This window comes from Camelus dromedarius, unplaced genomic scaffold, assembly GCF_036321535.1.
Source record: "Camelus dromedarius isolate mCamDro1 unplaced genomic scaffold, mCamDro1.pat HAP1_SCAFFOLD_197, whole genome shotgun sequence".
Classification (NCBI taxonomy): Eukaryota; Metazoa; Chordata; class Mammalia; order Artiodactyla; family Camelidae; genus Camelus; species Camelus dromedarius.
In genome coordinates, this window is record NW_026989761.1 from 1,266,096 (window position 1) to 1,289,007 (window position 22,912).

General features: G+C 43.6%; 1 long non-coding RNA gene across 2 annotated transcripts in view; it reads left to right on the forward strand.

The window, feature by feature from the left end:
* The first annotated feature begins 441 nt into the window (after positions 1-441).
* Positions 442-22,912, forward strand: part of LOC135320569 (uncharacterized) — a 50,382-nt gene continuing 27,911 nt past the window's right edge. The window contains exons 1-2 of one of the 2 annotated variants that reach the window (XR_010379770.1): positions 442-836; positions 21,025-21,210. This is a non-coding gene — a long non-coding RNA (uncharacterized LOC135320569). Of the gene's footprint in view, positions 837-13,456; positions 13,953-21,024; positions 21,211-22,912 lie in introns of those variants that run through there. The other variant, XR_010379771.1, reaches the window with a different exon arrangement.

Below are 22,912 nucleotides of genomic sequence, written 5' to 3' on the forward strand. Positions count from 1 at the left end.
ACTATGCGCCCAATAATGGACATCAGAAACACCGCCAGGGACCTCCGAATGAACTCCTTATGCAGGGAAAGGCGTATCACGGAGTATGGGAAAGAGCAGAGAAATGTTCATCCTCACTTTGTCCCTGTGATTAAGTCAACGGCCCCACTTTGCCTCGGAATTACAGACGAGCTCTTCTGGGCTGCCTAACCCCCCAACTTCTGCTCTGTTTCCCCGTGTATCTATTTTGCTGTCCCTCGGGCAGAAGAGGGTGAGATGCCTTTGCCGAGAGGTGGTCCCCCTTTGCTGGGGAGAGTGAGGGAATCTGTGTACCCCCGGCCTACGGCCTCGGTCCTTGAGTCTGGAGAGGGCTCATGGCGGTCCCACAGGTGATGGTCGGACGACCTGGCACGTGCTGCCAGGCCCGCTGTGGAGGCGGTGCTCTGTGATTCTTGAACTTAATTAAGATCAGATTCTACTTTCTGGTTGTTGGTAAGTTGGAGGAGAAGATGCCAGAGAATTGATAAAAAGAATATCCAGGACAGCCCTGTGAGTGATAGGCAAGAGGACCCGAGTCCCACCTGCGTGAGGTGCCTAGCGGGCTCTGGATGAATTTTCTGTTCCTCCCGGACATGCTTAAGGAAGGGGCAAGGCATGTCGTGGCCATGATCTGTTCTTGTCCTCACAGGGCCCTGTGATCTACATGCCCGCGCTCCCATCTGCTCCTTGGAGATGAGGTGTCAGGTTTAGGAGCCTGGGCACTGCTGAGGGCACAGCTGCCAGCACCGTGCTACACCGAGGCTGGCTCCGTTCACCTCACATGTAACCTCCTGCTGATCCCCCAGGCGTCAGTCAAGGTAGGTGCATCGGTGCAACGTAAGCAGGGACCACCTTCTTCCCCTGGACAGACTGGTGGGTGAGCAGTGGAAGCCTGGAGCCCTGCCCCAGCCCTCAGGCCAGTGCCTCCTCTTTTGTCACAGGAGGCACTGGTGACATTTTTGCTCAGCAACTGCTTGGCTCTGAGTCTGTGGACCCACCAGAGAATTCCTGCTTGTTTTTGCTTTTTGAAGTCTGCCCTTGGGATTTGGAGGAGTAGCTGGATATGTGCTTAGCCCATAGTGGTTGACACAGTCACCATTGTTTACCCAGAACCTCGTGTACCAGGCATGGCTCCCGGCATCAAAATATAGCAGATCATTAAACCTCCCTCCTGGTGCGTCTGTCTGTTTTGGTACCGTAAGGTCTCAGCCAGCATCTTAACGTCAGTGAGATAATGCGGCCAGTGAGCTCGGGTCAAGCACGTTCTCCTCCAGTCACTTTTACTCCATTGTTGCTTTTACTATTCCGCAGACATTAATTTTTTAAACAATGCTTTGGTGCAGGAACAGAGCCTAATTCTCTCCTGCTACTCTTGGTGGAAGTGCGTAAAACTGTCCAGCCTGAAATGTGACCACAATTTGTAGCTTAAGACCTGCCTAGACCCATGTATGTGGAGTTTTGTTTAGGGGCGCTGACCACGATAGGGTCCCCCGGCAGCGCCACTCCCCTCAGGCCCCTGCTCTCCCTGGAGCAGGAGGTGAGGGTGGGTCTCACCATCCCAGCGTCCCTGGCCTCACACGCTCACGTAAATTCTTGTAGGTGCTGTCAAAGTCATTTTTGTTCTTGTGTGTTTCTAATTTTCTCTTGTTCCTCTTTTCCTTTTTCTTTATTCCTTTTTCTCTTGTACTGCCCTGTGAGCATGTTGTTGCGTCTGAAAATGTGGGCTGTGCACACCCTGCATTGGAAATAGCTAGATCGCCCTCCGTGCTGTCTCCATCGCTTTAAAAAGCAAAAACTTAACAGCTGCCTTGATCCATGTATTATCCTTGTCATCATTTTATTTTCTAATTATTTTTAGCACATCACCCACTGGTGTTTGATACCTCTTAAAATCCTTGCTTTAAGGAACCAGTTTGGTCCTCCTTATATTTGATGACAAATGCGCCCTTATTAAATTTGTTTGATTGTTTTGAAGAAGTGAGATGCGAATTCATTTAGGCGGCTGCTGAGGGATGTTTTTCATGGAGTATTTAAACTTGTAAAGTCAAATTCTGCAGCATCTTGCTCCATTCCTTCTTTTACACAATCGTGCTTGGCACTCGGTTCCTGGCTGTCACTGTGTGACGTGCGTGACGGCGCTGCCTGGCCGGCGGTCACTGGTGAGGAAGTGGCAGGCTCGGGGTTGAGCAGCTGTTGGAGGAAGCAGTCACCGTTTTGTTATTTAATTTTTTTTTTTTGCATTTTACTTCCCGTGCCATTTACTTTACTTTGCCTTCATAAAGGGGCAGAAGTGGGTCTAAAATCCATGCCACTCTTTTGTTCCCTTTACGAGGCTGGTTTATCTGAGTATCAGGAAAACATATCCTTCTCCTAAGTAGCTGGTTCACCTGGATCTGGTGGACATAGGGACTGCTAAAGGGGACCGTAGCTTCCACCCTGCTCCAGCCAGTGGGCATTCAGATCCGGGTCTGTGGTTTGCCTCAGCAGCCGTGCAGGCCTCCCTGCACCGGCCTTTACTTTTAACCCATGTTGGCAGTAAATAGCTGACTCCGTGTCTGTTGCAGCTGACGTCCACCACTGTCGGCCTTGTCGTTAGTTTGCGGGAGTGAGTCTCCAACACCCCAGTCAACTATGAAGGAAGATGCTTTGGCCGACCTAGGACCTTGGATTCTCACCCCCACCATGGTTCATCTCACCCGGTGAAAGTGTTTGGCCACCACCATCATGCTGAACATGAGGCCTTGTTTCTCCTTTCATGCTCTGGTCCAAATGTGGACACTTCATTTTTCACTGAATTTGTCTCGCTTCAGACAGGAGAGAATATCTGAATGAGTCCATCACATTGTGGGTGGGGAACAGATCAGAAGTAAATGTCGCAAGTAGAAGGAGTCTAGTCTGTCCGGGTTGGCAAATGCAGGCTGGGATCTGTGATGGCCAGGCTATGCCCTGGACACAGGCCTTTCCCGTGGCTCCCGAGAGCCCAGGGGTCGGAGTGAGAACAGCCTTGCCTGGGTTCCTCCATCCTCGTCTGCTTACTGACAACTGTGTCTGCTAATTAGGAGTTCCCCCACACCTCGGGCCCTTCAAAACTCAGACCACGGGAGAACCTTGAGTCCCTTCTCCTGGGCCTCCTTTGTGAGAATACAGTGCCTTCTGACGTGACCAGTGGCAGGAGATGCCTCCCCCTCCAGGGAGCACCCTTTGGAGGACTGTGACTCAGTGCACCATGCTGTGAACTTGTGGGGTTCCGGCCGTGGTCCCTGCAGAACCAGACTTGAGATGGGCTTAGTGACGGATATAACAGGACTGATTCCAGGGCAGGGCTTGGGGAAGGGATCATTGGAAATTGAATGTGACCTCAAACACATAGGTGGGTGCTGGGGCTGTTACTAAAATGGGGTGTCTGGGAGGTACCTGCCAGGAATCGAATTCCAGAGTAAATGGCGGACATGAGGCATTTTTAAGATGCCATTTGTCATCCAAGTTAGGACTTCAAAGAGGCACTCGGTTCTATGGCCCTGGGGCTCAGGTGAAGGAGCCGGACTAGAGATACACGTTGGGAGTCGTCATTCTTAGCTGGTGTTCACAGCCGCGCATGTGAATTAGATCATCTTGAGAGCTGCAGACTGAGGCTGAGGCGGGGCAGGGCAGTACCTTGGTTGGAGGAAAGCCCAGACCATGCAGCTTTGGTGTGTCAGTCTGTGGCATTTGCGATTTTCAGACTAATGCCATTTATCCTTAAGGGGCTGGGGGTTGGGCAGGGCCAGCCTGGAAGAAATCTGAAAGGAGGGTCGTGGCCACGTGTGTGTCTTGGGAAGATGCAGAGTCTGCAGGGTCCGGGAAGTTAGACTACTAAGAAGCTGGAGTTGGAGTGGGGAGAAAGTAGTCACACTCACCTGTGAGGGAGGGAGGGCGTCCTTGGGAGTCGCCACCCTACTGGACTCGCTTTCCAATGAACAGAAGGCAATCAGACAGAGGATCTGAGGTGAGAAGAGATGGGCACTGGGAGGGGAGCCAACCTGGATAATGGTGCTTGCAAAGTTCTGGAATACTCTCCCTGAAAAATTGAGTTAAAAATACCCAGACTCTTAAGAACATTGATAGTGACTGGGGAGGAGGCAGTTGTTTTTCTGGCCTCCTAAGTGTAATGCATGTATTCAGGGATACACAGAAGATTCGGGCAGTCTTTTCCAGGGGTTTGATCCTTACCAAGGGGAACAGTGCAAGTTTAAAGGGGAAGAAGGGCAGCGGAGGGAATCTAGTCAGGCCCCGTGTCAGGTACCAGTCGGCAGCCCTACTTGCGTGTTGCATTCTCATCCATGCCTCCCAGGTGGGCGGTGGCAGCCCCCTTTTGCGGATTGGGAAGCCTTCTCAGAGGGGTTAAGGAATTGGTCCGTTTAGCGGCTAGTCAATGCTGTAGCAGGATTCAAGCAGGGCCTTGTCAGACTTCAAGGGCATGTTCTCTCTACTAATTCCGGTACCTCCCTGTTGTACCTGGATTGGTGAATTGGGTCAGTTTTTGAGCCTTTCTTAAAAAATACGATTTAAGTGCCTCAGGACTGTTTCACAAAGCTCAGTGTTCTTTGATGGTTCAGAAGCACCGCAGTGCTTTTCGCCCCACAGAGGTAAGGTCTTACTCCTTTGACGCTGACGTGGTTGCAAATGACGTACAGGTGCAAAACCAGACTTAGCAGCTTCTGAAGGGAAACTCTCCAGTTCTCCCTTGATCGACTTTCTTCCACGGGATGTAACTGCTGCAGCGTAGGCCTGAGCTTTCCATATGGAGTGAGGGTTTGATATCCAAAGTTAGCATAAAACGGTCAGATGAAGAAAATCGACTTTGACAATTTAATTTTGGGTTACATTAGTGAAGATATTCTATCAGTTAATGACCCATATGTCGAATGAAATTGAGTACAGAACATTGCAATTCTTACTTTCTATTTAGAGTTCTCTTACAGAGTAAGGTTGCCTGCTTTGGAACATCAGCTCCACCACCACGGCACCTATCAGTGTGTTGGTGTGATTGCATTTACGCAGTGAATGTAATCTGGGCTTCCTCAGCCCCAAACACTCCAGTGCAGAATCACGGGCTGTAGCCATCTCTTAGTCACGCAAATACTTCTAAAATTATATGATGCCAGAAAAGAAAGAAGAGGGAGAGAGAGATTGCCTTTATCAAAGTTCCTTTCTATTCTAACTGCAAACTGTTGTTGAACAGCTCTGGTTTCCTTTGGATATGAATATATACGTTTCTTTGCATGTAATCTGGGTTTTGGACTAGAACACCAAGCTCTTGCTGTCCACAAGCCACAAAAATAGTAGCCAAATTGCACACGTGTGAAATAGTTTATACTTTTTTCTGAGAAAGAATCCTTGAATTTGGGACTTGGGCTGTGATTTTTGCTTTTTGCTTCCCCCACCCCTCTTGTAATCTCTCACTCCTTCCCACGTGGCCCCCAAGAGTTCGTGGTTTCAAAGGAGTGGGCAAACACCCAGTTGGTCACCATGTACTGTTGCTATAGATGGAGCCCTCCCAAGACCTAAAGGACATTATCAGAGAGGACTTCCTGGAAGAAATGGGCTCTACATTCATTCGTGAGGACAGAGTAAGTGTTAGCCAGGAGAAGGAGTCAAGAGTGTGGCTCAGGTGGCAGGTGCAGCCCGGGCAGAGGCCTGGAGGCTTGTGGGGTGGGGACCTGGGGAGAGTGCCCTGTGTGGTCCAGGGTGGAGTGTTCCCCTGCTTGGGAGGACCCTGGAGAGAGCCTGGGGTGAAGGGCTTTGGAAGACATTGGGTTTTATTTGAACAGACACTGGAGGCAGTGTAGGGTGTCAGCAGGAAGTGACCCTCAGGAAAGCTACTTCTGGTTTTGCTTCTGATATTCTACAGACAGAAGGGTCGGGACGGGCGAGAGCAGGTCTGTCTGTCCCTTTGAGATCCACCCAGTCATTCATTTATTCATAACACGCGCACTTCTGAGTGTCTAGGGGAGAGTGGGTGGACCCACATTAGTAAGCAAAATGTATTTGCTTCTTGTGAGCTTAGCAGTGTCAGAAGTTGACTTAGCCTAGAATGTTCTAGGAATAGAGGAACAAGTTGCGGAGGTTGGAGGGAGGGAAGTCTTCCTTGGGAAACAATCAAAATGAGCCTGGAGGCAAGTGGGAAGTAGGAGCAGGACAGGGGGTCCCTGAGGTCACTGGGGACCTGGGAACTGGGGTGAGGCTGGGTGAGCAGTGTCGGGGGCGGAGGTAGAATTCCACCAGGGAGCCTCTGAGGGGTTTGAAGTGTGGTGATGTAGTCAACTTTGTGATTTGGGAAGGCTGCCGTTGCTCTGGGTGTGTGTGTGTGTGTGTGTAGCGGGGAAGAAGGGGAGGGTGCCACCAACTGGGGGGCCACTAGAAGACCATTCACAGGCTGGGAGAGGGGCATCAAGTCTGCTTGGGGACGGCAGGGGCAGTGTGGATGCCGGATTTCCTTATGGGGAGGGCTTGTTATCGGGGTCGCCCGAGAGGCGACTTTTGGCTGGAAGAAAAGAGATGGAGGCTGCCAGGTGGACTTTCCTCTTCTCTCCTTCCCTGCCTTGTGTGATGATCTTAGCTCAGCCAACTTTTGGAACAGAAGAGCTAAGTTCCAGGGTAGCCCAGGACTTTGTTGAGCTCGTTCGAGTGAGATCTGATAGGATTTAGATTTCTGTTCAGATCTGCATGTTCACTTAGCTAGAAACCTCCCGTCATTTCGATTTCCATGGGGTATTTATTCTTGATAAAGATTGTTTTCTTGGTGAGAGGAAATTTAATACAGCTGTTGTCTTTCTCAAAAAAAAATCATATCTTTAAAGAAATTTAATATTCCAAAAAATAGCAAAATTTAAAAATGATAAAGTAAGGCTTTGGTGTAGTTTCTTTGGTTTCTGAGCTAATGTGGAGTTAGAGCCTTTGCATTACTTAATAGCACATCCTTGTCAGTATTTAAAGAGCTGTTAGTGAGCACCCCAGGCCCCACCTCTCAAAACATCATTAAAGTTTGCTCTGAAATAGTGAGGTCATAAAGGTCTTGTTTGCAGAATTCAAAGTTTGTTTATATTATGCAGCATAGCTCCATTTATAAAATAATAATAGGTTCAAAATTAAGAAAGTGTAAGATAATTGATTTTATTAAAGCTGAAACATAAACTTTCTTGTGCTAATGTTGCAACTGGAAATTTTGAAAAGAAAAATCCTACTGTAATATCATCTACGTGGTATACATATATGACTTCCACATTTGAAAAGTAACGGCGCAGTGGTTTTAGAAGTCAGGAGCATTCCAGCTCAGATACTGGCATTGATGGTTGCTGGTTTTCAATGGAAGAGCCTAAATTTGCCTTCTTAGCATTTTTTTTTCTTTTGTAGTGAGAGGGCTGAGTAGTGCTTTGCCAGCATGAGTTTGGGGCAATTTGAAGGCAGATGTCGTGTACCAGCAGTGAGATATTTCCAATGCGTTTAATTTTCCGGACATCACAAGGGCACGTGTGGGGTTTGTGCATGCAGGCTGGGATGCTGCAGGACTCCCTAATCCATCACGGTTATGTCCTGGAGCTGCTCCGGTTAGTGAATAATTTTCTGTGCCTTGGAAGTAAAGTGGTCTGATGCAGATGATCACATATGTAGTTAAAGTGCTATTACTTGAAATAAGAGAAACCTAGAAACATGGCTCTAACAATACAGGATGAGGGAGGAGATTTGGCTGAGCTGCGTGCAGTGGGGAGTCTTCTCAGTTGACTCCCACGCCGTGATTCCTGCCAATATCCGCCCCAGCCCTGCACGGTTGTCCTGCCGAAGCAAGCATGCACTTTGCTCAGAAACGCACTGAATTTCCTTGCTCCTCTGTTTGTTGGCTTTTTTTTTGAAAGCACATCTTGCCCTTTGCTTAAATGCCAACCCTGCAAGTCGCCTCTTACACTCATCCTTCTGGACCTCGTCCATACATAGCTGCTGAATGGATGAACAGAATGTAGAATCTCCATTTAGTGAAATATTATTCAGACGTAAGAGTGAATAAAAAAGAAAAAAAGGAAAATGAAAAAGGCCACCTCTTCTGGGAAGTCCACTCTGACTGCTCAACCCGCCCTTTTCCCTTTGAAACACAATCACTTATGCTCCACTCTACTCTTTTTGATAGTACTTAAAAACCTCTAATAAACTTTAACGTTTTCAAAAAAAAAAGAGATGCTGATACCACTTCAACATGGACGAGCCTTGACAAGAGCATGTTAAGTGAAAGGAAGCAGACACACACGGCCACATATTGACTTCAGTGATCTGAAATGCCCAGAATAGGCACATGCAGAGGCGGAGACCAGGTGATGGTTGCAAAGGGCTAGGTGGAGGGGGGTTAGGGGGTGACTGCTAGTGACAGGGGTGTTCTTCTGGGGTGATGAAGGGTTCTGGAAATAGATGGTGATGAGGGCTGCACAAACGTGAGTGTGCAGAAGACTGCTGAGCTCTGTCTCTGGGAGTGCCTGTGGTTGGGTGCGGCTTTATTTTCTTCTCACCCTGCACTCTGAAGAGACATCTTGTGCAGTGGCCTTTCTACTAGTGTGAGTGGTGAGAATCAGAGACTTTGCAGAGACTTGTTTCTTTTTCCCCCCTGCTGAGTGTAGGCAAAATTATTTTAAGCCTGAGAAAGTGCTCCATCTGAAGAAATGTATTTCAGTTTTGCATGGTGTAAAAATCTTGAGAGCTTTTTAATTGTTGAGGACATTCTGTGGGGGGAAATAGCCCGTGAAGCCTTGGGGAGACCTGGAAAATCCGCGCTTCCCTCCCTGACACTGGTGGACTATTCACCCCAGTTCAGACAGTGAAGGGCCCAGGCCCGTGAGCGGAGTTGACAATCGTGAGTATTTACGTGTATCCGCTGCTTCATCTTGGATATTAATTTCAAGCTGAGTCATTTTGTGGCGGCAGCCTCATCCTACATCGGGAATTTATATTATCTGCTCTTTGAGGTGAAGACCTGACAGAGTTTATTATTTAACAGGCTCCCTTGAATTGATATCTCAGATTCTTATGTCAAAAGCAAAACAGCAGAAATACAGATGTCCTTTAATGCCAATATGACCTGGAGCAGGTTTAGTCTCTGTGCCTCAGTGGCCTTATCTTCTGGTGGGGATGATGATAACAGTGTTTCCCTCAGAGGGGCTGGTGAGGGGAGAGTGAGGAGCACAAAGGGAGGACTTACACGAGATGCTCATGAATGACTGAATTTAGTGCTCTCAGCCTGGTGAGGCCTCAGGGGCAGAGATGTCAGAACAGAGCATTCCTAGCCAGAGCTAGATCCGTGTTGGCAGCTGTTATGATCAGTATCACAACTGTGGGTTATCAGGTAGTTTTAAGACTTGGTAATATGAATTCATGAATAATGTTAGAAGACTGGACATCTCAGATTCAGTTTACATAGTTCTCAAGATATCCTCTGAGAAATGGATGGTTTTTTCCCCATCTTAAATCTGAGATGAGTCTCTAAAAAATTTCCGTATCCCTCCATCTTTTTGCTTTAATTCTCCATTTCTTAAAAAAAAATTTTTAAATTGAGTTAGTGGGGACTGAACTGAGGGCCTCATGCATGCTAAGCACATACTCTCCCAAATGAGGTATAATCTCCCCCCTGATTTTTTTTAAATTTTACTTTCTTAGTATTCAGAGGTTAGAGGCCTCTAATTCTTTTTCTGGAGACTTGTCCATGAACCTGTAAATCTATTATTAATGGACAAAACTTGGTTTATTAAAAAAATGAATAGAATATTCTGCAATCCATCCAAAAGGAAATGTTCATTGGCTTAAAATGTTTCTCCTTTAAGGTGATTCCTCCTTTTTGGTCTAGCTCAATTTATTAACAGACATCCTCATCATCATAATGACCAAACTCGCTCTGAGTGGACACCTACCTAAGGCTAAAATACTTTCCTCATGTTTTACTTCATAGCAGGTGTTTGACGGTAGTTATCAGTGTCTCCTTTTTTGCAGCTGAGGGATTGATAGATGGAACAGCTTGTCCCAAATCACACGCAGCTGGCGGTGGCTAGCTCGGTGCTGGAACCCAGGCTGCACAGGATGCATTCTTAATTGCTCCTCTAATCAGCCTCCCGTTTAGTGGTTACCCGAACTACTGTGACTCCATAAATGGCCGATTTTAGTGATCTCAGCCTGATGAGGCCTTCAAAGGGGAGACACCAGTGAGAATGTGAGACAGAGTGGCATAAATTAAAATTGTACATTTTCACAGATGTTTAATTCTCAGGTAGTGGCATAAAAAGTTAATTTTTATGTATTTTAGTGCTCTGTAAGCACTAAAAACAAAACATTAAAAATAATTATAGTGCAAATGAGAAGGGGGCTTTGAAAGTCCAACCACTGCTGATGATGTTACTTGTTTTTCTCTAGTGGCCCTTATTGACAGAAATACTTACAAAGACTGAATTGGTTTTATGTACTCTTAATATGGAAGAAAAGATTGTCAGTGAATATTTTAAGAAAATCTTTATTCTTTTCTTTCCTGATGATGTATATTTAAGTTGTTTTCATGGCTTAAGTACATTTCCTCATTTGTGAAATTTGAGTAATATCGTTTAACTTGTCTGACTGTGAGAGTTAGTAGCCTTGTATACAAAGAACCCAAGAGGTGCTTAGTAAAAATGTGCTGTCAAAATGACAGATATTTCAGAAGGATCAACTCTGAATACTAAAGAGGGTGGCTTATTACTGATGCATATTTAATATGTATATATATGATATATATGAATATGGCTTAAAGTAACAAGGATTCATTTATTTTTTAGTGCACTATGAAGTTTTAATGAAATCTGTATCATTCTAGTGAGACAGGGACTAGTTAAATTGCCTTAAGCAGACGACCTTGAAGATTATTTACACAGAATGTGTATTGTTAGAACTCAGATGTCATGTTGCCGTGTAACCATCCACTCAGACATTTAAATTCGTTGGATTCTGACATCCACATTGATCATTTTCAGGGAATAAGCTTCTCTCTTTTGTGATTTAAGAAAATTTTGATCTTTTTTCCTGCACTCTTAACAGGTTTAAAAGATCAAAACATTGATTTGACATGTAACTTTTTTAATAGAGACAATAAAGCTCATGCTGTTTTATTATGTAAATAAATGTTTTTGTATTTCAACAAACGTATGATTTCCTGGATTTTGAGAAGTATGTTGCAAGATACTTAGATAACCTACTTTCGGAAAAATACAGACGCGACTTTTATGAATATAGGCCTAGTACAGATCTGTTCATTTTTGCTACAGTGCAAGACATGAGGCCTAGGAGAGATTTGTTGCCGATTGCAAGGAGGACAGATCCCATGTCTCAGTCTCCCCTCCTGTAAAATGAAGTGGCTGGACTGGATTCTTTCCTCTTCTAAGATGAGTTTCCATGAGCCTGTGTCTTTTGTTTATATTCAGGAGTATTAGCAATATCAGATTAAATACTGAGTTACCGTCGCTTCCCCCGAAGCAAAGTGCAGTATGTGCTACAGAAGCTTTTAGTTATCTGATTCTCGTTTCTGATCCTTCAGGCAATTTTTGTGTTGCATGCTTCCTGGCAACCTGGAAGGTCTTTTTAGCCATAGGTGGCGCTTGTTGCACCTTCTTACCGTCTTAATTTTCCTGTTTGTTAAAGAAGGCTTAAACAACGTTATTTTGTTTTGATTTCTTTGCTTGATGCTTCAGAATAGCACAATGTCCATTATGTCTGTCTACGTGGAAAAATTGTTCTGCTTATATTTTAGTTTTATTCTGTCATCTCGCTGTGAACATCTCAGACTTGCTGTGTGAACAGTGGCAAAATCGGACTTTTCTTCATGTGTTAGAAACCAGTGAGCCGGGAACTTATAAAACAGCTAGTAGCGGCCTCTGGAGAACCTTATAGCTGAAAAGTGTAATGAGTTCCCTGAGTATTGACCCCGCTGCTGTGTGTTAATTGGTGGTAGGACATTTGGTACATATAGGAAGGGGTGTAGTTTTTTGACTTGGGTTTGCGTGCACGCGCTGCCACTGAGCCATGTGAGCCTGAGTCAGTTCGTTCTGAGTTTTTCCCTCGTCTGTGAGATTGGGACATTGGTATCTGCTTTGTAGAATTGTGAGAATTAGAAATTATGTAAAATGTTTACCACAGTGGGTATGTCAAGAGGGCTCAAAATCTTTAGCTGCTGTTTGGTGTGAAGCCATCATTTTATAGTCTTTGGCAATTACTAAGAAACAGGAAAACAAGAAAAGCTGGTTTATGATGAAAGATATTTGAGGAGGTTCCATAGTTCCTATACCCATAATTAAGCATCAGCAGAGTCAGAAGTGTTACACAGTCACCCTGAACCAACATTAAGCCACAGAATTTTTTGTTACTTCATATATGATGGGGCCTAAGGGGATCCAATACTTATATGCATGTTGTCTCCAGCAGCCAACTGAGAGATGACACAAAAGAGTAGGTAGGCGATAAATGTCTTCTTTGTTACTGATAAAGCCACGTTCTCCATGAACTTCAGGGCTGTGGGAAAATGTGTTTCATGATACTGTGTCCCAGAATTAGAGACTCACCCTGTCCCAGGTAGCTCTGGGACACAGCGAGCCTTCCCTTGAGAGGACCTGCCCCTTCATGCACAGGGCTGTCCTGCCATGGAGCTGAGCATCCCAGGTGCTTCCCAATGGTGACCAACACTGGAGGGAAAGGTATGGTTTCACATTCCCTGCTTGTCTCCCCGGACTCACACCTCACCCTGTTAGTGTGACGAGGGCTAGCTGTGATCCAGCGGCCAGGGGTATGAAGGGAGAAGCACTCAACATGGCCCAGAGGAGTGGGGAGGAGGCATCCCCTACCTAGTTTAAACAGGTGGTGGAATGGAATGAGAGGGTGCTCCCCAAGAGTTTATAAAAGGAGAAATAAGGATTTTCTTTGGGACTTATACTAGCCAGGAAACACATAATATTATTAGAAGGGAGACTTGTAAATCACTTTTATATTAAGTTGACATTTGTTGAACACCTAAAATGTGCTACATTTTTTTTGAGAGTTTTACAGAAATGAATCCTTCAATCTTCTCAACAAGCGAGTAAGGAAGGTTTGATTGTTATCCCAGTTTTACAGTGTGGAAATTTCAGCACGGAGAAGGTAAGTAAGTTGGCCAAGGTCACAGAGCTAGTAAGTGGCAGAGCTGGTATTTAAACCCTGGCTGTCTGGTTTTGAGGCTCCCAGAGATGGGCTTTGGGTGTTTAGAGGTATCTGCATCCCTGAATCTTTGTACCACTTTGCATCAGTTAGCCCAGAAAGGACAGGGAAAGGAGAGTTACACAGGTGCTCACTGTCATGACTCGGCCAATGTCCACGAAGTGTGCACTGTGATTAGCGTTAATTTTTTTCTAGGCAGTAGATCTGTTCCTATAACAGAAATTTAGTCCATTGAGTTAATCTACAAACCCTTCCTGCTCTGCTTCTGTCCATGGTTGCCATGTGACTGCCTGCCCGTGATTGGGCTGTGGAGGAGAAAATGTACTCATGGTTGAACTCTGATATTTCAGTCTGGTTTATAGTTTCACTTCTTCTGTTACATTAATAAGTTTCTGGTTTTCTTGCATCAGTGTGTCATGAGTTTGGTTAATGTGAAACCAGTCCATGGGAGCCCAGGGATGCTAACGGTATAATTTCTGAGCACACTGTCGCACTTCTACCCGTGCAGACCTGGCTGGAGGATGTCCGCCTTCCTCACTGATTTCTCCAAACAACAGGGTCCTCTCTCACCCCCGGATGTGAGGCTGGGAGCTCTATGAGTTGGCCAGTCGGTGGCCAAGTCCACCAATCAGAAAATGATGAAGTACCCGGAAGTGGGCTTAATAGAAGAAAAGGGCTTCCAGGTAGTCCGATGAGCTGTTCGAGTCCATTTGGTGAGAAGCTGTCCACTGTGGTTGAGCTGCTGCTTTGCTGTTGAAAAGTCTGGATTAGATGAAGGGATTTTAAAAAGGAGAAAGGAGTGATTTCAGGTGGTACGTCCACACCGGTGAGAAGTGATGGATGACCGCCTGTGTGAGGCATAGACAGAGTCTTACAAACTTCATAAAACAGCTTTAAATGCTCTGCCATCTGAGTGCACTTCATATGGGGTCCAGTTCATCACTGGTCGCGCTGAGAGGGCAAATAATTGATGATGGCGGAAAGGACACGGAGGCATCAAAAAGTCTCAGTCATGTTCCCTGTTTAAAGGATGTGGCACAATGTAGTATATATGAGCTGGTTTTTCACTGAACAATTTTTAGTGTTTTCTGGGACTCCCCAGTGCCCCAAGGCTCCATGCAGCTGGGTGTCCCCTCAGAGCAGCTCTGTCAGCGGTTGCCCTGGGCTGACGTGGTGTCACGGGGAGCAGGACGGTCAGCGTCCACGGCTCCTCCGAGATCCGTCTCCTCATCCGCACTGCCGGGTTGCTCATCCGTGTCTACTTAGTAGGTTTGCTGAGAATCACACGTGATCGTTGTCAGGTGTGATTTGTGATTGTCTCTGTGATTGGCATATAGTCAGTGTTTGATAGAAACCCTTGTTTTTTTAGTATAATTGTAGCAGCTAGATTGCAGTGGTTTTTAGTCTGTATTTTTTATAACTTTATTCTTATTTTTAAATATGCACTTATTTTTATTTATTTTTTTGGAGGTACTGGGGACTAAAGCCAGGACATTGTGCATGCTAAGTAGATGCTCTACAACTGAGTAATACACACCCTCCTTGTCTGCACTTGAAAATAAATATTGCAATACACAAAATAGATCTTAAACACCATCATGGGACCTAGTCTCTTTATAGACAATTGAACACGTATGCTATTTCAATAAGAATAAATGTTGTTGAGACATACATTTCTGAATCTGTTAATGTGCTTAAAAACGATCATAGGTAGTGATAAACACGAGTCTTTGATCCAGTACTTCTTAGGGTCTGTTTTGCCATCAATGGAAATTACATTCTACAGAGAAGGCTAATTGGGTCTCTTTGATATTTGGATGGTTTAGCAGATGATCAAGGCTTTCAAAAGCTGACAGAATTGTATTTTAAACTAACTACAAAGTTATCTTCTAGAAGTTGGAATTCCTAAGCTTTTGAAGTGTCCAGTAATCCAGGGGGTATGTGTCTGTGTCTGTGTGAACGTTTGTGTGTGTGATTTCAGGAAGGTAGAAATAAGTTCCATATAGACTTCTGATACCTTTTTCCTCTAGTTCAAGGTGTAGGCATATATTTACACAAATAAATTGATATTCTTTTGTCATTTGGCATATTGGGAATAAGAGGTTGTCATACTTGTTTCAGAAGGGTTGGGGAGCATGAGCTTAGAAAACGGGAGGAGAAAGAGGCCGGGAGGCACTTCACACTCTGTGAAGGATTTGAGGAACAGTAGCTTTTCTTTTTTCTTCTAAAGCAAACTGGCGCTGAATTGTAACATACTATTACTCAGAATTGCTTTTCTGATCAGATACAAGTGCCTCTGATTTTTGAATGCAACTTGAATGATGAAATGTGTTTTAGCAGTTATCTTTAAAAGTTATTTTATTTTTCAAGTAAAAGGCTATAACCTGTTCTTTCTTCCAGCGGTACAAGACATGCTCATTAATCTATGTACATGATCTGTGTGCTTAGTTTTTTTTTTTTTTTTTTTTGAAATGCTTGTTTCATTGTGGTTTGAATGAATGTTTAAAATTTCTGGATTTTGATGTTTAGAACATGCTGATTTATGAGAACCTTTAAAAACCTGATTGTTGTTTGGTCCTTGTTTGTTGGGGCACCTTATTGATTTCTGTTGTCTGTTAAATAGGGAAATGCTTTCTCTAGCCTGCAGATCATTAAGTGAATGGTTTGCAGTGTGCCTTTAAAATTCTTTGAATGCATTGAGCATATTTGTCCAGTGAATTTTGAATCGACTCATTGTAATGACTTTGCTTTTGTTCTGTGGCTTTTGCTCTTCTCCACAAGAATTTGAATTCTCTGTTGCATTTTGTATACGTGTTCTTAACAGGGGAAGAAATTTTGCATTTTTTACAGAGCTGGGTTTTCCTATCCCCTCTGAATGCCATCTATAATTGATACAATAAAAATCTGTTATTGCAGTGCATAATTATTTCATAAACTATTTTTTGGCATAATCAGAAACAATGACAAAGAATGATAAAAAAATACAAAAACCTTCCTTCCTTTGAAGAATAGAAATGAGGTGGTCAGGCTCACGCCTGCTTTGTGCCTGACACACTTACTCTCATTTCATTGTGTATCATGATTCGGAGATGGAGTTGCTTCAGGTTTGTAAATTTCTGTTTTAACATTTGTGTTGAATTCTTTCTCCAGGCTGATGTTTCCTGTTGTGTTTGTGGAAAGAGTAGAAGGGAAACAAATACTTTGTTTTGTTTTCAGGAGTCCTGAGTTGATGAGAAAAGAGTTGAGGTTGGGCTGAGGAAAAGAGTGACACTCCCTCTCCTCCCGGCTGAAATTGATAAACAAATAAATCAATTAAGTGTATCGATATTTGACCAATAGAAGTTAGCGAGCCCAAAATGGATAGATATGCCCAATGGAAATTACTGAGTTCACCTGTAGAATTATGTGCTTTACCAAGTAGAAGCAGCTTAGAGCAATCAGAAAAATCAGTAATATGATGAGATATAAAAGGGATATCATATCTTTTATTTCTGAAACTTTTCTACGGTAAGTTGTGTAGAGCTAAAATTAATTTTCAAGCACCAGGATTTAAGAGTGTGGGTGGTTCTGTAGGATCGTTATTCACGGATGTGCCTAGACCCTGCTAGAGTGGCTGAAGATGGCAGGAAAAGACCCAGAGGCAGGATTTGTCATCCTAGGGTGTCCTCCATAATGGTTCCATGTGAAAGCCCATGACTGGTTTAACAAACTGTAACACACCCCAGCCGCCTGTGAACTTTGATAAGAAAAAAATATGCTTAGAAACTGCTTTGCAAGCAAGTGCCTGTGCATCCTCACACCAGTCTCCTTGCCTTAAAAAGCAGAGACAATGCTTTGCTTGCATAGTTGAGGTTTTAGATAGCACTCTGCTGGTTGCAAAGCAAGGACCATGGCCCTCAGCTATAAACGCTGGGCTAGTGTGCTGTTAGATAGCCTATTATCCCCAAAACAAGGACCTGGCTGGTCTGGTGGTCTGCTTTGTAATTCACATATCTAAAAATGTATCTTGTTCCCCTCACCCCATGACTTCCCTAAAGATACACTAATCCTTTGTACTCATTGTGGATTTTACAATCTCTGCCTCATCCCGTCTTTCCCGAAGTTCCTCCTTACTATCTCACAACGTTTGATGAATTTTTCCTTTGATTATACACAATAAATATGGGAGCATTTGAGAGGCTCGTGGAGTTGGCTCCCTACTCCCTCTCGATTTCTTGACTTTTTACACAGAGTCTTGAATAATCATTCCGTGCTGGTAAGACTTCTGCCAGCCAGATGCCACAGTTCCAGGTGAGAAGTATGCAGGCTTTTTCTCTCGTACCCGAGGGAGAGAGAGGAGAGAATTGAGATATGCTCCCCCGTGGTCCCTTCCTGCCCAAGGGCCACTGCAGTTCACCTGAAGCCTTCTGGCTTCTGCTCAGAGGGTCTCTGTCCCAGGACTGACTGCAGCCTTTCCTTCCCTTGTCAACATTTCCTTTCAGAATTTGGTCTGTTCTCTGCAATTCAACCCTGGCAGATGTGATGGTGGTCAGCGTGCTGGTGGGCAGTCATTTGGGGACTCCCAGGAGCCATGCTGATTCTCCTGAGTCTCTCAATCGGGGTTACAGAACAGTAGAGAACCGAAGGAAGCCCATTCACGTGAGGTCAACAGAGCATTACATCACTTTCATTTTATTTTTGAACTTTCAGTGGAGAAATTATTTGTAGCAAACTGTTCCAGATTTTCGGCCGCCTGCTTTCCTCATCACCACTTCCTTGCTGGCTCTGGTGCTTGTTTTACAGACCAGGTTTCTTCTCTGGTCATTTCTAGCAGCTGGGCTTGCCGAATCCTTGATCTGCATTTGAAGCAGAATGCTTCTTCGTGATGTGAAACTAATTTTCCTGTTTCTGAATATTTCGTGTACACTCAGCAACTGTTTCAAGTGAAATGCTCTTGTCCAATTTCGGTTAACTCACATTTGCTGATCTCCTGCTTTCATGCTGAGGGCAGTTTCTTCTTCCTGTAATAAAATTTAGCAATTTGCATTTACTATGGGAAGGTACTGGCCAGAGGTGCTTTTTTTCTTAACAATTTTAATACAATTCACCCATTAAAATGTACAGCGGTTTTTACTCTATGCCCAGAATTGTGCATCCCATTCAATCTTAGAACATTTTCTTCCCCCCAACAGGAAGCCCCGTATGCATAAGCAGATATTCCCATCTTCCCCATCCTCCCCCTTCCCCAATGAGCCACTCTTCTCTCTCTGTGGATTTGCCTGTACTGGACATTTCATTTAAATCGAGTCACTTCATGTAAGTGGAACCGTCTATTGTGACTGACTTCTTTCACACTGAGTAACGTTTTCAATGTTTGTCCACGTTTTGGCCTGGGTCAGTACTCTATGCTTTGCTATTGCTGAATAATATTCCACTGTATGGCTGGGCGCCACTGTTTACCCATTCATCAGGTGATAGGCATTTGGGTTGTTTCTGCTTTTTGGCTGTGATGAGTAGTGTCGCCATGAATATTCCTGTAGGAGTTTTTATGTGGACATTTGTTATCATTTCTCTTACGTGTGTGCCCAGACAGCAGAATTGCTGGGTCATTCAGAAACCAAATGTTCAACTCCCTGAGGACCTGCCAGGCTGTTTACCAAAGTGGCCACGCTGTGTTAAGTCCTCACCAGCAACTGCTGCGAGCTCCGCTTCCTCTGTGTCCTCATTAGTGCTTGTTATTTTTTTTTTTATTATAACCTATTGTTGTGGGTGTGAAGTGGTTTCTTCTAGTGGTTTTGACTTGATTTCCCTTAGAGCTAATGATATTGAACATCGTTTCATTGTGCTTTTTGGCCATTTGTATATTTTCCTTGAAAAATATCTTTTCAGATCCTTTATTCACCTTTTAATTGAGTTGCCTTTTTATTGTTGAGTTGTAGGGTTTTTTTTTTTTTTTCATTTGGCGATACAAATTCCTAATCAGATAAATGATTTGAAAAAATTTTCTCCCGTGTATTGGTTTTTCACTTTCTGGATGGTGCTCTTTGAAGCAAAGTTTTAAATTTTGAGGAACTCCAATTTATCTCTGTTTTCTTTGTTCCTTGTGCTTTTGGGGTATTATTTAAAATCTGAGGTATTTTATTTAAAATTTTATATATAAAATAACTTAATTCGTAGGACCGTTCTAGGAGATGGGTGCGGTTGTTGTCCCCAGTCTATGGATAGGAGACTGAGATGTAGAAAATTTCACTGACATATCAGTGTCACAGCTACCCAGTGCTGTGGGAGTTCAGACCCTCATGTTTGTCCCCAACATCTGTGCTTTTCACCAACATGCTCCACTCCTTCCTGGAATCGTTAATGAAAAAGTGTTTCCGTTTTTGATTTCTTGTTAGTTTGTTTTCTCTTTGTTGACCTCATCTCCTCATTTTCTTTTCGGATATCAGTGTAGATTTATTTTAGGTCTCATGTAGGCAGAAGTATTGCTATCAGTTAACTTCTTTATTGCTCACTCTCCGATGATGATTGTTGCTATTTGACCTAATCAAGTCATGCTTAACTCTTTCCTGCTCATGACACTGAAAAGTGTCATGACTTAAAGAATGCTCAAAGAAGAAAGTACTTGATTGATTTCATCTTGCTACCCAATCAAACCAATCAAATGAAAACCCGGTGTTGACACAGATTATAAGCCCTCCAGAATAGGGTCACTGTCTTCCTTGTGTTTCATTTGTTTGGTCACAGTGTCTGGATAGCGCCTTGCTGTCCAGCAGTTTTGTGAGGATACGGTGCTCGTGAATCATTGTAAGGACAGAATTTTGACAACAGACTATGTTGTTCATTTCACAAGGGAAAAGATAATATAGAAATACTGCTCAGATCTATTTTAAAATTAAGCTTGGAATTTTGAGAAGAATTCAAGAAACCATACAAAGATCTTTTTCACTAATTTTAGATCTATCTTAGACACATTATGGTTACATAGCAGAGTAACTTATCAAGTAGATTTGACAAGAGGTGTGTATTATTGATTTTTTGTTTTAGTTGAAATATTCTGAGATAAAGTAATCAGTGCCTATAAATGCACAAATATGTTTGTATATCTATGCAACATGGGAGCAGACTTCATATGTTTCTATATAATACATATGACTGTGTGTTTTAATCTGTCTGTCAGTGTTTTTATAGTTTTTCAGCAATGTTGTAACTTTAGAATTCTTCTAAGAAATTCACTCTCAATACTACTGCAGTTTGTACTGTGTATCCTGTCTTATGCATGGGATTCCACTGTCCCCTCAGGGAGGAATTTCCTCTCCTATTGAGTTAGTAGCAGATTTAAAGGAACTTGGATTTCTAGGCCTTTGCTCTCCATGTGTTTGCAGTTGGCTGTCAATCACGATTTTCCCTTTCTTGAGTTTTCATTCTTCAATTAGAATTTTTGAAAATAACTACTAATATGTTTCACAGGTCTCCGTAGAAACTTGATGTGTTTGTGCTTTTCAGTTTTCAATTTATGAAAAATATAAATGCACCCTTGTTTTTAAGTAGTCCTTTTTCACTAGATATTTGTTTATCTCTTTATAGTTAAAATAATTTTTTTCCCAATGAATGAATCGTTGTGCATGTTTTAAAAAACCTTACTTTTTACTTTTCTTATTCTAACAGTTATATTCGTTGTAGAGAATTTATAAAATAAGGATAAACACAGTAATAACTTAAAATGGCCTCTAATCTCACCTGGAGATACAGTTGTAAGGTTTGAAATTGAGAATTACAAGTCCTCTCACGTTGTTCTTCTTTTTCAAGTACGTTTTGGTTACTGAGACCCTCGAATTCCCATATGAATTGTAGCAGCAGCTAGCCAGTTACTGCAGAGGAGCCCACTGGGATTGTGATAGAGACCACGTTGAATATGTGGATTGCTCTGTGGAGCACTGACATTCCAAGAGCGCTGTCATCTGATCCAGGAATGTGCGTGGTGTGTCTGTCCAGGTATTTAGGTCTTCTTTAATTTTATTTCAACAATGTGTAGAGTTTACATAGTATTATTTTACTTTATTTTTTCCCTTTATACTGAGTAAAAGTGTGCAAGGTACCGGAATCAGAACTGTATTATAGCCCCACCACTTGCTGCTACAATGGACGCTGCGGTCTTTCTTTGCCCTCTGTAAAATCTTGCACAAAATAGGACCTAAGTAACTCTTTCTTTAATGAATGATTTTATGATTGCTGAATGATGCTTGAGAGTCCTTGTGATGATATCTTTTTCCCAGACTTTCCCCTTTTCTTAACTATGCCCTTTCTCTTCCTTTCTTCCAGCCTGGGTTTCAGCCTGCCTGTGGCATTGATTTTCCCTATCTGTGGACTCTTCCTTTCACTAGTTCACGAGAATGTTACATGTGGGCTGTGGAAACTTGCTAGATGTCAAGAAAGAACCAATCCATTGCATGCTAGTATTTTTAGTGTGTGGTATTTTTTATCTATTGAAATTAAATCAGGCTGACCCCCTGAGCTCTTTTCACCTTCCTACACATGATACTGCTCTGGTTGCTGCATGTGCCCTTCCCCCAGACTTGGTTTTGGAATTGAGTAAGTCACCATCACTGGAGACCACTCTTTTAAAGATGAGGAGGTCATTTGATCCTTCTCCCTGGTTGGGGACTTGGATGAGATGAGGTAACAGATAAAGAATGGAGCCCCAGCACATTCTGACCACTGCTCTTTCCGTTCCTTTCTCCAGGGGAAAAGAGTACAATTCAAAAATATAAAGATTGTGAGCTAATGAGATAGACAAGACAACCGATCATTTATTAAATGTCCTTTCATGCCAGAAACAAATGTATTATACACAAAATAAGCACACAAATCACGGTAGAACCGTGATTAAAAACGTGGGTCCTAGTTCGAGTCCTGCTCTGGAATGACAAGTCCTGTGAGATGGAGAACTGGTAGGCCGGCTTAGCGTCTCTCGGACTAGTTTTCTGTCCTGCAGAGATGGGGCTCACTAGGCGTCCCCCCCGTAGAGGTGCTGGGGGGTGTAAGTGACGCACGTGGGCAGCCCTAGCACAGCTGCTCGTTCCTCGTAAGTGCAGGAGAGCATAGCTTTTGCGGTGACGGCTTTATGACCGCCCCGTGAAGACTCTCAGTGCTTCTAAGGGATGCCTTGTGGTTTGGAGATGGGATTCTCACTTCTGTAAATACCCAAGGATTGTGTTATTGGGCCCTGCTGATTTGAATCTATTCTTTAGAAAGTACATATTGTAGATATGTTTTTCAAGCATGCATGCTTTTTTCTTTTATTATTTATAGTTCTACCCTCTCTCTTGGTGGGACTTTTCATGGAATCCAGGAAACAGCCCGAAGCCACCTGCCTCTTCACACGTCTCCGTGGCGGTTTTCTTCCCTGACTAGAAGAGGGTTCTGCACAGGAAATTTTCTTTGTTCCCCTTTTCTTGGAGTCTCTCTGTCTGTCTGCCCACCTCTCACCTGTCCAACTGTCCATTTCTCTACCCACTCATTCTTCTGACTTGTTCCAAATAGCATTTCAGGCAGCTTACAGAAGAACAGATACCAAATAAGCAGATGAGAAAATGGGGCCAAGTTCAGACAGTGAGGCTAGGAGGTGAGCCTGTGTGAGGGTGGCAGGCATGAGAGACACGCGTCTGCCCTGTGACTTATAAGATCGACAGCAACA